Raw genomic sequence first — 15,871 nt, forward strand, 5'->3', positions numbered from 1 at the left:
GACATTATCAAAGCTCTGTGCTTAGAGGTTCAGTGGTTACCTGACAGATTTGCAAAGTATAGTGGAGAGTACCTACAATATACACACGTTTCTGCTCTTTCACCATCTGTGTGAGTCTGTGATATCTAGTTAATATTTAAGAATTTGATTTAGTTTGGGATTTTGTTTTTCTTTTTTCAATTTCCCCAGCTCAGTTTGTTGGCCATGATGTGTTGCACATGTGCAAGCATCTGCACAAACACTTAAACGTGACCGTTATTCTCATTACACACTGAGATCCCTGGCTTTTGCTATGAAGACACTTCTAAAAAAATAGTTATTTTCATTTGAGCCTAATGCATTAAACATAGCTGCTGACGAGGGTCGTCCAGTAATCTATTCAATGAGCCTTTCTGTCCTGCTGGCTCCAGGTGTCCCGATGGCCACCTTCAGGTCTATGTGCCAGGCATGGTGTGGATACCTGCCTTTCAGCTTGCATTGGGGATTCCAGGTGGGAGCTTATCTGGCAGTGTTTGTGGTTGGCTTGCAGACCTTGGAGTTAGTTCATCCCCAGCTTCTTCTTTTGGTTTCTTCCTCTGCTGGCAGCTGTTCCCTTTCCTGCACCTGCTCTGTATTTCTGATAAACTCTGTAGGATCCTCAGCTCTCGATGAAGGTCTGTGGCTGTTGTGGCGAGTCTGAGCGAGGTGTAGAGGGTCAGCCCTAGTCCCTGACCTCTATTGCAGGCCTTAAGTATCTGGAATGTAAAGGTCTTGGCATTGGTTTTCACCTGCTTTTTCGTTTGTGGAAAGGTCATTAGGAAAGTAGATGTCATTTAATTACATACAAACAAAGTGTGCACTTGGTTCTGTTCCACTTCTGCATTATATACGTCCTCTTAATGTGGGCAGCTGTGAGATGAAATAGGAGTGGCGCATCCTTGTCTGACCCTTGTCCTCATCTTAAATGCATCACCTCCGTGGACAGGTCGAGTAGGGTGTCCTTTATGACAGAAGTGAAAGGGCACAAGCTTCAAGATTGGGCATGTAGTGGTGTATGCAGGAGTGCTATGGCTTCTACCACACTAATACGTATGGGCTACTATTCTGGTGAGTCGTTTATGGTATTAACATTTCAGACAGGTCATATTGACATTGAGTCAGGGCCTAACTGCAACTGATGCTGTTAGTTCAAGAGCTAAAGCAACTGTTGACCTTAAAATATCATCCTGACAGGACCAGCTCTATCCGTCATATGTGGGAAAACTAGGATGACTGTTGGGTTTATTGTGGTCAAACCTTGCCACGTGGGCCACTTTCTCTCTTGCCATCCCTCCCCAGAAGTTACAGTGGCATTAGGCCTCCACAAACCTACTGCTCTGTGACGCCCACACATGATTATATTCAATAAAACAAGCTGTTTCTCACTTCAGTCTCTCAGTCACTGGAGTTAGCAATTTCTTTTCCCTTTTTTTTCATACTGCAAGTACTAAGTAGTCTATATCATTCAATAAAAAGAGAATAAAGTACACAGACGTTTCCATTATGAATGAATGCATGATATAATTCTAATAGCAGAAACACAAAACAGCTTTCTGGGAGAGACCCAGCGAAATTATTAAAGCAGTTTCTATGCAGAGCATGACCAAGAGCACTTTTATGCGATGCTCTTTTAAGCTCCATTGTATCAGCTTCTATAACCACATCTTGCAAATGGCTTTCCACTGCTTTGTAAGGTCTGTGTTCGCTCGCAAATCTTAATGCAACATTCCTATTTTTCTTATCCATTTGCCTCTGCTGCATATACTGTACCGCAGGTTTCTAAACATCTGTTGTAGCTGCTTTTCACTTCAGGGAGATTTCAGTCACCATTCACCAGCGAGCAATAAAGACATTTTCGACCCTCGTGGGTGCATTTAAAACGAATCCACCTCGGCTTCCTCGTCTCCCAGAGCTCAAGAACATTAAGCAAGAAGAGAACATCTGTTCATTTCACTTAAGCGAACAGAACAATCTCACTTTAACGGATGCAATCAATTACAGCTTCCTGACCATTTTATTTGCCAAGAGTTAGAGATGTTTTACCGCACGTGTCCAAATTAAAAACTCGTTGCATGCTCTGGACTTAACCGAGGATTATATAAAATGCTAATTTATGCATAGTTCTGTTTACACACCATATGGTCCAATCTTAACATGAAAGGCTTCCATTATAACATACTTAAGATTAACAAAAGAAGAGTTTCCTACGTATATATGTTTGTAAATGTCTGACTACCCAGTAAACAAGGAACGTCCCTGGACATTCAAAATAGGTCTAAACGTAGTCTGTCCCTCAAGGACATATTTTAAACGTCAATGGACGTCCAAAATCCATCTTAATAAGTTAGTTAAATGGTGACCAATCGATAACGTCAGTGGACGTCCAAAATCCATCTTAATACGTTTGTTAAGTGGTGACCAATCGATAACGTCAGTGGACGTCCAAAAGCGTTTTATACAATTAATTTATTTCGGGACCAATTAATAACGTCAATGGACGTCCAAAATACGTCTAATAGTCGTCTTTTCAATGTTCAGTGTTTGGACGTCTTTTCAACTTTCATTTTCAACCTTAAGAGAACGTTGATTAGACGGCAGTCATTACGTTATTTCAACGTTGAATCAACAGTTAATTGTTTACTGGGTAAAGTCCCTGCCTAGGATTTGTTTGTTGTCTGAGAAATATAGTTGGTAGTTTGCGAATGTATACATTAATTTCTGACACCTAGCCAGCAAGAAAACTCTTAACCTAACCATAAACCTAACCCTGACCCTAGCCAAACCATAATAATAAGGGTGCCCTGGAGGGCAGGTATCCAGCAATGTTTGGTGATTCCTCTGCTCACACACACCTGATTCAACTCATTTGTTAATTGGCTGGTTTAGGGGGTGGGGTTTAGCAGAGGAATCACCAAACCTTACTGGATACCTGCCTTCCAGGACTAGAGTTCTTCACCCTTGCCCTAATAAAAACCTAGTGCAGATTTACCCTTGATGAGATCTTGGTTGGTCTTGTATCTCCCAATAATGTGCCGTAATATCCAGTAATGCTGTATATTGTAAATTTATTCATTCATTTTCTGTAACCCTTATCCAGTTAAGGGTCGCTGTGGCTCCGGAGTCTACCCAGAGTCAATGGGCGCAATGCAGGAATACACTCTGGAGAGGCGCCAGTCCTTCACAGGGTGACACACACTCCTCACAGACACATAAATTCACTCACATCTACGGACACTTTTGAGTCGCCAATCCAACTACCAACGTGTGTTTTTTTTGACTGTGGGAGGAAACTGGAGCACCCGGAAGAAACCTGGTCCCTGGAGCTGCGCCACCGTGCCACCCTTATATTATAAATTCTATTGCCAATTATGAAGCAAGTAAGGACAGTTTTTGCATGTGGAAAATTAAACTGCTGATAGCAGACTCACCCAAACTGAGGACAGACAAAATCAAGCCAAGCTCTGAAGTGACTGGTCTCAGGTGACCTCACTGAGAGCTCTGCTGTAATATCCTTTGAAGCATGAAAACCCGAGCACTTCAGATTTGAAAATGATCTTCTCCCCTAAATTTCATGGCAGCTCCTCATCCACATTCACCATGACCGTGGCTGCAGAAGTGGCCTGGCGGAGGACAAATGGATGACCATTTTCCACAACCTTCAACAAAGTGGCTAAAGTGTGCTCTCTCTCTCTTTCTCTCTCTCTCTCTCTCTCTCAGTGTCATCGACAAATGAAAAATATACAGTTTAAAACACAATTCAGGATAATAATGGTAATACATTGGAATGGAAGTGAGGTAATGCTTTGTATTTATATTAGTTTCAATTGAGAGTATGACATGATATTAAATATACTATGCATCCAAACGTTGGCAGACACACTTTCAAATAAAGGTATTCTACTACTTTAAGGTGGATCTATTGCAATGAGACTCTCTGGAGTAGCTGCCCATAAGCACCACGTCCAGTCTCAATTGCTGTAATGGTGGACTGTGTAGCATTGGAGCCGTTCTCTGGCATGAATTGGGAGAATGTTTCTGATGCAGATGACCTGTATGTTGTATGTAAGGCTCCTGTGTCTGAATGCTATCTGAGTGATTTTTCAGCACCTAGTCGCAAGCCTCTCCTAAAGTACCTTGTGTGAACCTTATGACAAAGAATTACACATAACTCTGTACTCACTGTCCTGATCTGCTCTGATGGAAGAGATATAGACCGCGCCGCACTGAAAGCATGCATTTGAAAAATACATCAAAGTACATCAACAGTGTTGTTAAGTATAGATTAATGGACAGAGAAGGACACATCCAAGGTTAATGCATTGCAGTTTGATGTTTGGCTGTAAACAGAACTTAGGCGAGCACAAAGCATCATGTATTTTCAGGGATGTTTCTGGGTTTATTTGAAGACTACATTTAAATCTGCATTGGGTTTGTTCCTCAATTTGTCCGGGTGCAGTATGAAACGGCTTATTTAAATATGTGTCCATCAGAGTGACGAAGAAGTCCTTGGGGGTCTATTTTGGATTATTGGAAAATGAAATCCCACTGCCTTCTTTGAAAAATTCATAGTGAATATTCCCAAAAATACGATGGGAAAAGAGTTATTCAGCAATGCTTCGTCAAGACCAAGTTTTACCCAAGTGTCCCTTTAGAGTTGAAGCAGTAGTGGAGTGGAGGACTAAGCTCATGGCTTGACCTGGATACACACTGGATAATACAAGATGAATCTAAAAGAGAGAGAGATTGGGATTATTTCAAGCTTTAAGTAGGGATCAATGGTGCTGACCTTGAGGAAAAAGGTGTGTCATTATCAGGAAGAAAAAAAAACAGAACTAACACCCACTACCTTTTTCTCTTCTTCATTCATTCTGGAGACCTCGGGACCTCCAGAGCATTAATATCTGGCTGAGACAGGGCATGAAAAAAAAATCATATATCAGAAATACACTAGAGGTTTGATTTTAGGGATGCATAAAACATGAGCCCAGTGCAGTGTGGGATAGTCTTGCACGCCCAGTTGTTAGTGAAGGGCTTTCCTTCCACATAGCAGACCAACCATCTCTCTGAGTTGACTAGTCGTATGCAATATATTAGCCATTTCTAGAGTAAGGGCTGATTAGCACTTTACCCAATGCCAAATGTGGGGTGCAGATGTGTAAAGCACCCTCTACTGAGCTATAGAGCAGTGGAACTGTGTACTCTGGAGTGAGGAAGCTCCATTTAGTATCTCTGGGACAAGCTGGATTGGTTTGTTATCCAGATCAAGATACGTTTGACCAAACTAATGCTCTGATCACCAAATCCATGAAATGTTCTAAAGTCTAGACAAACGGATCTGGTACTTATACATAGGTAAAATCAAGTGTTGATGTTGGATGCTTAGCTTTGGATCTCATGGAGGTCTCTCACTCCATGGAGGCCTCTGCTTATCTTTCAGTACTAGGCCTAAACAAAGCAGTACCTGTATGTCATTTGTTTTTCTTTTGGCTTTTCAGACACATAATTAAATGTTGGAACAGCGAGGCAGTATTTGGCCTCATGCCTCCAGACATTTGGCCACAGCTCAGGTGCAGATGACAAAGCCTTTACTTTACAGCCAGCTGGCCGTCTGGGTCAAAACAAAGTTCTGCTGCGGTGATGAACTAGCAATCAATCAAGTCGCTGGTGATTGATTGCACTTCACTAACTGTGTTCTCTAACAGCAACATCTCATATGGTCTGCAGAATACTGATAAGTGTATTAATGTTTCTTATTATGAATCAGTGCTGATGAGTTTGTTGTAAATTTGCTTCCAAGAGTTATTTACTGTTATTGTTATTAAAACACGGTTAATGGTAACATGTTGCTAATGCATTAATGGAACAAATTGGTCATGCTACTCTTTAGTTCATTGACTCATTGACTGAAGCTCACCTACATAGTGTGGACTTATGGGATATATCTGTTAGCGTTAGGGTTAGTATATCTTCAATATATTGACAGTGAATGTTTGGTGAAGGACCCAGATAGCAATGAATGTTTGGCGCAAACATGACCTAGATTTGGCACATTTGCTGTTCTCTTATGGCCCATATTTGGCCTCGGATGACAGCACTGACTCTGGTGAGTCTTCCGCCCTCAACATCAGCCAGAAGTCCCACTTTTATGGGCCTGATATCAGGTGTGTTGTGGATCAAATTGATATTTGCTCATGACATTTACATTTCTCTGTGCGGTAAATGAGCCGTAAGTGCCAAAAGTGAGACAGGTTTGGCCCAAATATGTCTGCTATCTGGGGAGCAGGATGCACAAGATGGTGGAGGGAGTGTGAAGCTCTGGGTAATGTCCTACTGGGAAGCCAAGGGTCAGGGGGTACATTTGGATGTTGCTTTGACAATTGGCACTTGTCTAAACAGTGGAGGGAGTGTAGAAATGTTCATGCTTTTCTTCTTCAGGATTTGAACTCTGGTCACATTCTGGTGACGTTTACTTTGTCCACTGTGAAAATGCACTTATTTTTAATGAGAAACACATTTCTTACAAAATCAAATCTAAGCAGATAATTGTGGCAAGTCTACTATGTTTATAGCTTTGTGTCTCACACACTTCATTTGGAAAAAGCCACTTAGAGAATGCAGGCTAGTTCTCGCCCTTTGGTGGTGTTCGACTGGCACAAGCTCTCTTTGTCTTGCATTAATGCACAGCATATTTCAAAGTCCCTGAATGTTGTTCTGGAAGAGTACACAATGTAATGGCACCCTGGTGACCACCGAGTGTGTGTTTACAGCCGAACATTTCAACATAAGCACATCCTTGGGACGCTAATGGTGACTGAGTGTTGTGTTCTGTTACCTCTCACAGTCAGAGGTCCATCAAACGTTGTGGGAAAGTGCATCTGTTCACCCACTGTGTGCATCTGGCTCATCGTCACAGCCTTGAAAAATGAGAGAAATGAGAAATCTACAGTGTCGCCTTTTAGTTCTATCTCCCCCCCACACACACCCCTCCACTTCAGACGCTTATATTTTCCTGCTACTGACATTAACTGTGCCTCTAGCTGTGAGATGAACCTTGCCAAGCGTTAATTAACAGAAGAAACTGCATGGAAAGCTAAAGCAGTTGATTAACTGATCATTTGTTCAAGCACCATCCAGCAATAAGCTGGAGATACGGAGAAAAACAAAACTGCCGGTTGAGAAATTGGACAGAGCTTCCAAATTCCTGCCCTCCCCCTCCTCCAGCTCAATCTTTAGCACCTGAACGTCGTGCCAGCACAGGGCGACGTGCAGCCGCTGCAAAAAAAAAAAAATTATTTAACAGGTCAAGTAATTAGCATTTACAATTCCACACCTCCCTGTGGTGAGAGAAAATGAGGGAGAAGGTCGTCCGAATTAACCAGAGGCTGTTCTGGTCATTGCATCATTAAAGTAGCACCACTGTAGGCGTGAAGCTCTCCTTAAGAAAATGAAATCTGTTCGAGAATAAAAACGTATTATTTCTCCTGGTCTAGTTTCCATGAGACATGGTTGAGTTCGGTCTTTAGTTCAGCTGCAGATAAACACGAGTGTTATTATCTCAGCAAGTCAGTGTGAGACTTTACTGAGATCTCCACTGGAACTCAGGAGGGAATATGTGAGGTTGCTGGGCTATGTTTTTATCGGGAGAAACATCTGAGCTAAAGAGTTCAGCAAATGTCTCCTCTGTTCTTCCATCTGTTCTCATTGTTATACCTTCACCAGTTTCCTCCTTCTTTCAAGTGTCATAGGAGACAAGCATCGGACTCATCCCTATCCTGGCTCCCAGAGGGTGGAATAAAATCCACTGGACTTTAATGTCCAAACAGCAGAGTCCCTCACTGTTTTTGTGCAGTGTTTAAAAGTCATTCATTCCGCTCCTCTGTAACAGTCTTGGATCGTTGCTCTTTCCCAGGTATCAGCAATTATCGTTGTGTGATATTGCACTTGTGATTTGTAGATTTAGTTTTTGTCTATTTTACGTCTTGGCATTGACTCCCGTATCTAGTTATAGCTTTGCTCAGTGGTGTTTAGACTCTAATCCTATTTGTTCCTGTGAGGTTGTATTCTCTGTGATAAGATAACAAAGCACTCTTGCAGCTCACTGTGGATAAGAACATCTGCTGTATGTCGTAAACGTAAATGTACAGAGAAATAAAGGAGATCTCTTTCTTTACAGAGTCTTCCTCATAGATTAGTTGTGTGAGCATTTGAAGAGCTTTTCCTTTCCTTGATTTTGAGAGAGTATGACGGAAAAAATGTCTTTTGGATGGCGTTCCTCTTCATTACATTAGATTACCCGCTCAGGCTGAGACACAGCGCGGCATTGTGAGGCCTGATCGAGCCTCGCTGTGGATTACAGATTAAATGGCAGGCTGTGATCATCCATCATGTACAGAAGGCCACCGAAACGGTCAATTTTTATTTCATTATGAATTGTAATTTTGCTAATCTAGAATGATACGCGGGCGTAGCGTCCTTTTTGCTTACTGTCAAGAGAGAGGCAGATCAATTCTGAGGCTTCTCCACAGAAGCCAAGGTCCCGCCCAGATTCAGCATTAGATTAAATGCTATTGAACTCATTTGCAAATTGCTTATGGGCTCATATCAGAGTAAAAAATAAATAAGAATGCTCATTCAGATCGAATTATCCATGTCAGAAACGTCTAAGACTACCTACTGAAATGTGTTCAACGTACATCCACGCAGGACCTAATGGGTAGGCCTGTAAGACTGTTGGTAAGGACAATGAATGAACCCAGAGCTTGAGAAAGGGGAGGTGAAGTCTGAGATGATGGAGGAGGCCTGGGCATGGAAGCCAGACCCCACCTCCTGTCTCTCAGCAGAAGAAAGCAGTTATGGAAGAGAGGGAGGTGATGCTGGAATGGGGATTAGAAGGAGCTTCTTGCGTAGCCCTTCACCCAAATTTAAGTTATTTCCTAACTCCTCTTAACACGGACATAACAGCTTAGCCGATGGCCGAATGCCATCAAATCCTCACAGATATCATTCGGCGTCTAATGTGAAAGCCTTCCCAGAAGTGTATGAGCTGTTACTGCAGGAATAGGGGCCCAAAAATGATTAATGCCCCTAATATCCAAAGAAATGTTGGATGAGCAGGTGTCCAGGTCCTTGGCCGTACAGTGTACCTATGAATTATTGAACTCATCTTCATTTTAATTATTATGTCTTACTATGTGAAGTGTAACATATGAGAAGAGTTTGGCTCTAGCAGTGATGAATATATCCACACGTTACTGATCGGACAGAGACAAATCACCAGCCTTTGTCTGGAAAATATAACACGGGAAACACTGAATATTTTGCATATAGGCTTCAGGAAATGATTGAACATGGAAGGCAATTTGTTTTTATTTGACATACGACAATAAATACCCCGTGCCGCAGCGAGGTTCAGAGCTAAAGTAATTAAGCGAACAGGCGTGCTTCTAATTCAGCTCGAATTACAAAACCCCGATGGGGTCAAACTTTAGCAAATCAATAAGTTAAACATCTCATTTCATACCTGAGACCAGGGCCGTGCAGTAGATTAAGATCCACAGTTCAGAACCTGATGCCGCTTGTTAATGAAGTGAAGAGTTACTTCAGGTTTTTACACTCAGCGAATTACGCAGTGAGGAAATTAATTTTAAGTTTAATTGAAATTAGACGCTAACTTTCCTATGGAGATATTAGATGCCACTGATTATAAAAACATGCAGATTTGATAAACTGAGTGTAGCTCATTTGCATGATGGATAATGACAGAAATGAAGTAAAGAATATGCATAAAATATGCAGATATCTGAAAAACACTAATAGCAACAAGATATATACTCTGGGATTGGTGCATGTGCTTACCTTAGCATTTGTGTGTGTTGTTGTTGTTGTTGTTGTTTATGTGTTCTTCTGTATGGGTGTGTTTAAATGTGCTACAACAACCCCTGACCTTAACCTCAGGACACAAATAATTAATACTACAACTGGCAACAAGAGCAAAACTCCCCTAAAGGTTAGAACTTGAACTGAAATGTTTTGCTTAAAAAAAAATGACAGACATTATAAAGTATTCATGAACCACGAGAAATGTTTGACTGAAACTATTACCCTGCCTTTTCTCTGTGCCTTTTAAATCCAATTCCGCTTTCTAATTAATCCCTGGTTTGGCTGCCAGGGGACTCTTATTTTGAATAGAAACTCTAGATGAGACGAGGAGAGGTGTTGGTCCCTATTTAGATGATGAAATATGGTTGTGGATAGGTTGGATTGCTTTTGTGTTGCCAGTGATAAAGAAACACACTCCACTGATCATGATTTTGGATTAATCAAAAAGCCTTGAGATATTTATTCATTTATTTTGCCTTATTGTAATCTGCCTGTCCCTTTCTTCTTTATGTGTGGTTTTGTGGTTTATGATGGTGTTACATTTCTGAGATAATTGTAAGCTGAATCAGTTACAAAACAGTAAATAACAACATTATTAGGAAGTGATTATTAGGGTTTTAGCACAACGTATAGGATTAGCCCTATCTTTGTCTAACTAAAAATATATGTTAATATGTAGCATGATTAGCTTAGCACTAACACAATGCGATTAATCTAATAGCTGTGATAGCAGTCAAATTACAAAGCTTTTTTTTATTGTTGTTCTGACCTACCTCAGGACAGCCGTGGCCTGGTGGTTAGGGACCTGGGCGTGTAAAAGTTGCCGGTTTGATCCCCAGAGATGGCAGGTCATGACTGAAGTGCCCTTAAGCAAGGCACATAGCCCGCCAACTGTTTCCCAGTTACCGTGTCTATTAGCCTGTGTGCTCACTGCCCCCTAGTGTCCACAAGTGTGTGTAAATGTGTGTTACACTGCACAGATTGGGTTAAATGTGGAGAACAAATTCCTGTGTGCAAGCACTGTGGCCAATAAAGTGATTCTAATCGTAATTCTAGTTTAGTTGACAATTGCTAATAAATATTTAAAAATGTATTACCATCAAAAAGTCCCCACAAAAAGCTAAATACACGTACTCAAACAATCAAATCCACACTCGTCCATTCACTTACAGCTCCTTTAAAGTCACTGACTGTCAGCTGAACCGCTGCTTCAGCTCACGTCCGGTTTGGTAAAGCGCCGACATGTGATGAATCCAGAGGGCTTTAACTCCAATAAAGCAGATGCCTCCCCACTGGCCTGTGTGAGAAAAGCAAATAAGATAATTACATCTCACCCTTCATCCATTTCATTTCCTGTGGCCTTCAACAGCGGCCCGTCCCAAAGCCACAGTGCCCTCTCCAAACTAATAACACACACTGATACATGATAATCCCCGAAGAACAAAAGATCACACCGCTCCGTCTACATAATGACACACTGTGCTCACACCAGTCTCCATGATGCCTGTGACATATATCTGCATCTAGGGAAGAATACAAACACTGCAAAATGTTATTACATACATTGTTTACAGGCAGAATCATCCTTCAACAATTTCTAACAGTTAAACCAACAGTTTCACCACAGACGGCAAAAACAGACACACCTGAGGACTCAAGATACTTGTACCTATGTTCCATTATGGAGTCTAAACCCTTTCCAGAGCAGAGTCTGTTATTGCAGCAAAGATAGACAAACTACATACGAATAAAACTCATTTCAAAGGGAATGTTTTATTAGATGGTGTCCACAGATATATGTTGTATACAGTAGATGAACATATGAGGGCGTAGTGGCAGCCGTTTGTGGACTTTATGATTGTTTTTACTGTTACTTTGCTAGATGCATGTATAAACACTGAAATTCATTCATTCATTCATTATCTGTAACCCTTATCCAGTTCAGGGTCACGGTGGGTCCAGAGCCTACCTGGAATCATTGGGCGCAAGGCGGGAATACACCCTGGAGGGCGCGCCAGTCCTTCACAGGGCATCACACACTCACATTCACTCACACACTCACACCTACGGACACTTTTTTGAGTTGCCAATCCACCTACCAAAGTGTTTTTGGACTGTGGGAGGACACCGGAGCACCCGGAGGAAACCCACGCAGACACAGGGAGAACACACCACACTCCTCACAGAAAGTCACCCGGAGGAAACCCACGCAGACACAGGGAGAACACACCACACTCCTCACAGACAGTCACCCGGAGGAAACCCACGCAGACACAGGGAGAACACACCACACTCCTCACAGACAGTCACCCGGAGGAAACCCACGCAGACACAGAGAGAACACACCACACTCCTCACAGACAGTCACCCGGAGGAAACCCACGCAGACACAGAGAGAACACACCACACTCCTCACAGACAGTCACCCGGAGGAAACCCACGCAGACACAGGGAGAACACACCACACTCCTCACAGACAGTCACCCGGAGGAAACCCACGCAGACACAGGGAGAACACACCACACTCCTCACAGACAGTCACCCGGAGCGGGAATCGAAACCACAACCTCCCGGTCCCTGGAGCTGTGTGACTGCGACACTAACCTGCTGCGCCACCGTGCCGCCCCACACTGAAATTGTTTATGTAAAATCAAAAATACCCCTACATTTAAACTTAAAATTTGTTGTCTCCTTGCAGTATGCTCCAACGCAATGGTGTTTGGCCTCCACCTCTGTGAGCATCTGCATCCTCCCAGTGAGAAGATTGCTCTCTCGGGGCTCAATTACGGCTCACTTTACACAGATTTTTCTGTGTTAGGGCCAAGTGTCACTGCTTAATTGTAGCCGTCCGTCTCTGTGTGTAGATGCACCACAGCATCCCCAGCCCTTGCTTGATTTGGCTTGGGTTTGGTGGACTGGAGGTCTTGCAGGGGTTAGAAATAGGATTTAGTGGAAGGGGGAAGAGTATTGATTTTAACGCCTGCTCTGATATGGGCTGTTTGAGGATGAGCGATGTTGATAACGGTGAAAGAAGTTAACAAGAGCCCAGACTCCTCTAAAGCTGCTGTTCTTCTCCTAAGAATAGGGGCCTGCTAAATCAGACAGGCCATTAACAATGCCAACGTGGGCAGCGAAGCTGTGAGATGGCCTTCTGGACACAGATGAAACCCAGCTCTGGGGCTAAAAGGATTTTCCATGGAGACATTGAAACTACGGTTCAATCAAAGAATAGATTTAATCTGTAACTTCCTGCAGTGTTGCCAGGTGACCCACTAATACTCTCGCAGATCTTTTGGACTATAATTAAAAATCATTTTTGTATAACACCTTTGTCAGGTCACATCTTTTTTTTTTTTTGGAGTGAAGTGACATGCCTGATTACAACAACTTTGATACCTTTGATATTTTTTTCTCTCCGCATATCCTCATATCCCCCCTTTCACTCTTTTTATCAATGCTCCAGACCCTCACAGACCAGACACTGACGTGGTGGTGGTGTGTTAGTGTGTGTTGTGCTGGTGTAGAGTGGATCAGACACAGCAGTGTTTACTGAAGTGTTTAAACTCCCTCAGTGTCTGGACCGAGAACAGTCCACCGACCAAAAAACATCCAGCCGACAGCGTCCTGTGTCACTGATGAAGGACTAGAGGACGAGCGACACACACTGTGCAGCGACAGATGAGCTACTGTCTCTGACTTTACATCTACAAGGTGGACCAACGAGGGAGGAGTGTCTCACAGAGTGGACAGAGAGTGGACACAGGGTTTAAAAACTCCAGCAGCACTGCTGTGTCTGATCCACTCTACACCAGCACAACACACACTAACACACCACCACCACGTCAGTGTCACTGCAGCGCTGAGAATGATCCACCACCACATCACACCTGCTCTGTGGGGGTCGTGACCTTTGTAGAACATGGTGAAAGGGTGTGAATTAAGTGTGCACAGCAATAGAAGGTCTACGGTCTGTAAGTGTAAGTGCACGGTAAATGGAGCCGAAGAGATGAACAGTGAGTGTAGAAACAAGGAGCGGGCCAATCAATGTATAGTGTATATCCAGATCAAAAGTAAATGCCTTGGCTGATGCTCTATATTCAGGGCGAGGTGAAAGCTGTAGATCTGAATGATTGCCAAAGCCTCACTTTAAAGCTCAGACGCTCCGCAGCCGTACTCTCAGGGTTTAAAACAATGACAAAATGAACAATAGCTTTGCTGTAAGTTGAATTCAGCAAAACTTTCCCCGCAGTATACACTGCCTTACAAACACTGAGGTAAAATAATTGGGTGCATATGTCTGAATGTGTAACAGCATGGCCATCTGTCTCCCACTCTGCCATTCTCTCTCATTTCAATGAGTCTGCAGTGCTTTCTTTTCCAGGAAAGATGTGCTCAGCAGGTTGCTTTTCTGCCTTATTTGATTGTACCTCAGATGTTAAAAAGAGCTCAGACTAGAGGATTTTAAAAGGTGAGTTGTATTTCCTCTTGATGAAGCTGAATAATTACCACAGGCGTTGTCATGCAACATTAAATAAATCCACCTATCACTCACATTCCAGGCCGTATTGAGATAAGTGAACACACCTCGGATGAAAACACTGGCTAATTTAATCCAGCAGAAATATTCAAGGACATGAGAGAGGTGTCCTGCTGCAGACAAAACTGAAGAGCCTGTTGTGAGTTGATTTCTAAATGACTTAAATGTGTGATCACCAGGGAAAGTGTGGAACTCCTTCAAATGCACTGGGTTAATATATTTGCAGCTTAATCTCCATGTCAGTGTCAAGTTAATTATGAGAATGAAGGAAGGGTTGTTTCATTTTATCCGCCGAGTTGAGGCCTGCATTTCTATTTACATTAACATTACTGTCTGAGGAAAACGCATTATCTAGCCTTTGCATTTTGGTTTGAATACACATTGTAGTGTGCATTGAAATCAACACACACACACACACACACACACAACAAATAAAAACTTGAGGAAATACTGTGCCATCCAATACAACACCTACAACACAGGACAAACATGCTTAAAAATTCATTAATTTGTTTATTATCTGTAACCCTTATCCAGTTCAGGGTCGCGGTGGGTCCAGAGCCTACCTGGAATCATTGAGCGCAAGGCAGGAACACACCCTGGAGGGGGCGCCAGTAACACATACACACACTCACACCTACGGACACTTTTTAAGTCGCCAATCCACCTACCAACGTGTGTTTTTGGACTGTGGGAGGACACCAGAGTACCCGGAGGAAACCCACACAGACACAGGGAGAACACACCACACTCCTCACAGACAGTCACCCGGAGGAAACCCATGCAGACACAGAGAGAACACACCACACTCCTCACAGACAGTCACCTGGAGGAAACTCACTCAGACACAGAGAGAACACACCACACTCCTCACAGACAATCACCCGGAGGAAACCCATGCAGACACAGGGAGAACACACCACACTCCTCACAGACAGTCACCTGGAGGAAACCCACGCAGACACAGAGAGAACACACCACACTCCTCACAGACAGTCACCCAGAGCGAGAATCGATCCCACAACCTCCAGGACCCTGGAGCTGTGTGACTGCGACCCCTACCTGCTGCGCCACCTGTATACCTGTATGCACAACATACAATAATATGCCTTCTGCATTTAAACCGTCCATGGTAGTGAAAACACACACACACATGGATTGGCAGGTAACCACCCCAGGGCCCAGGGAGCCATTGGGGGTTATGTGCCTTGCTCAAGGGCACCTCAGCTGGACTGAGGGAGGAGTACATCATTATTGCTTCACACCCACTGCCCCAGTTTCATTTCCAGTCAGGGGAATACTAGTACTAGTAAACCTACCAAACGAGTACTAGTAATACAAAGTGATATGAGGTAGCCCTGACCTAAGGTTAGAGAAGCAGGGCTGGAACCAGAATTTTGCCACTTCAGACTTCACTCTTAAGCAGCAGGAAAAATG

General features: G+C 43.1%; 1 long non-coding RNA gene across 2 annotated transcripts; it reads right to left on the reverse strand.

Moving 5' to 3' along the window:
- Positions 1-4,451: 4,451 nt before the first annotated feature.
- On the reverse strand, positions 4,452-10,776 carry LOC136705120 (uncharacterized). 2 transcript variants are annotated; one of them, XR_010804012.1, is made up of 4 exons: positions 10,671-10,776; positions 6,851-6,932; positions 4,865-4,919; positions 4,452-4,745 (listed from the first exon to the last, which is right to left on the reverse strand). It is a non-coding gene; the product is annotated as an uncharacterized lncRNA (long non-coding RNA). The 2 variants fall into 2 exon arrangements; XR_010804011.1 differs by having other exon boundaries at positions 4,865-4,923.
- Positions 10,777-15,871: the final 5,095 nt, after the last annotated feature.

This window comes from Hoplias malabaricus, chromosome 8 (assembly GCF_029633855.1).
Source record: "Hoplias malabaricus isolate fHopMal1 chromosome 8, fHopMal1.hap1, whole genome shotgun sequence".
In the NCBI taxonomy this organism is placed as follows: domain Eukaryota; kingdom Metazoa; phylum Chordata; class Actinopteri; order Characiformes; family Erythrinidae; genus Hoplias; species Hoplias malabaricus.